This window comes from Antedon mediterranea, chromosome 2 (genome assembly GCF_964355755.1).
Source record: "Antedon mediterranea chromosome 2, ecAntMedi1.1, whole genome shotgun sequence".
NCBI lineage: Eukaryota > Metazoa > Echinodermata > Crinoidea > Comatulida > Antedonidae > Antedon > Antedon mediterranea.
This window is the reverse complement of record NC_092671.1, coordinates 8,363,535-8,365,451: the sequence shown is the minus strand read 5'-3', so window position 1 is coordinate 8,365,451 and position 1,917 is coordinate 8,363,535.

Genomic DNA, 1,917 nt, shown 5'->3' with positions numbered 1-1,917 from the left:
ATTTATTTTCGATGAAATAAGAGTACATTTCAGGCAATTTTAAGCGTTTACAAAATTGCCATGAGTGCGCATATTTTTGCGCGCGCACTGCGCGTTAAATGTTATTGCGCACTCTTTTTGCCCGATTTCTGTTTTCTTGACTTACTTTTCAACTCGAAATTACGTTATACGAGCACGTCGAAAGTGACAGGCTACGCACGTGTAAATTAAAAAAAAATAAATGTTTTTAAACATTTCAACATTTTTAAACATGTTCAGTAATTTCGGTCAGTATAGTTCACTATGTCGGTCGGTCGGTCTCTCTGTCTGTCTGTCTGTCGGTCTGTCTGTCGGTCCGGTATCACTATGCATTGTAGCACGCGACTTAATGGCTGTTGGCCTTGTTCCTCTATGGTTTAACCTCCTCCGTGGTCACACACTCACCAAATGAAAGTAGGCCTAAATAAAACCTAAAATTCAGGATCGAACACCATAGAGCTATACAATACCTCTTAACGGCTCTTACCTCATTTCCTGGAATATTAGATAAACTAGCAGCAGGTAAAATGACATGTAAGCGAGTACACAAGGTTACACAAAACAATGCACTTTAATTAGAATGACATCACTTAGCGGATTAGTAATCAGTAATCACTCAGTATCATCCTAATTCTAGCTTTTGTATAATATTTATTTAATCCTTGTTGACATTTATTTATGTAACAATACCGTTGTTTGTATGATTGATTGAATAATTAGTGATTGATTGATAGGTGAATCAAACGACCCCTTGTGTACAAACGGTTATAACAATATTATGCGATAAATTATTTTTTAATAAACGTTATCAAATTGAGAACAAATAAGATGTACAACTGCACTGTATGATTACGTTAATAATTATTAATACTGTATTAGTAGGCCTATTAGATCAGGACTGTCACAGTAAAGTAGAAATATTTAACCAATTCTAAGGTAAAATTGTTCAGATCTGAGCGGTTTATTTATTTTTTACTCGTTTATATACGATGGATAGTTTATATGTAAAGTTAAAAAATATCAAACATGGTGTAGATCCGCCAGGTTAAGTATTAGCCTAATCATAACCCTTTTTCCTTTACACCCACATTACACCTCACCAGGTGACATTATCAACAGGTACAGGTAAAAAATACGTGATGAATATAATAAATTAAGACAATTGTTTCATAGAAGCTGCTTTTCGGATATTAATTATTTTATTTGTCCATGATCCTACTCAATTCTTTAAGTTTTTTATACTGTACTGGTATCACTAGAATTACACAATAATCGGACATTTTTATACTGTATCACTGGAATTATAACAGTATACTGTATACATTTTATTCCAAATCGGTAAAGCAACGCAACGTAACCGAGTTGACCAATCAAAAGCGACAGTTTGCTTGCATTGCGCTTACGTCCTTGCGTACGTCGTCTTTACGTACAATAGGCTATGTTCCAATCTTCAATCTGCAAAATCAAATGTAGGCCTATACTTTAAAGAGCTTTCAGTTTGCGACGACCCACGACTTACGTAAATTAGGCATTAATTCAATATGCCTTGTTCTCACCAGACGTAACGCAAGAACGTTAACGCAACGAAAGTGATTTGACCAATCACAAGCTATGGATTACTCGAACTGTCGCTTGTCATTGGTCAACTCGCTTTCGTTGCGTCTACGCAACGAAAGTTGGAAACACGCTTTTACAGAATCTAATACCGTCACCTGGACCATTGACGAAATTAGGTCCGACGACGACCGGCACAAAATTGCCAAACCAAACAAATGTGCAAAATAATTAACATGACGTCATAGGTTGTCGAAAATTGAAATCTCTATGTCCATGATCCCAGCCATATATTATGCTCTAAGTCAAAGAGAGAATTATGCAAATAAAAACGGAAAACAATAC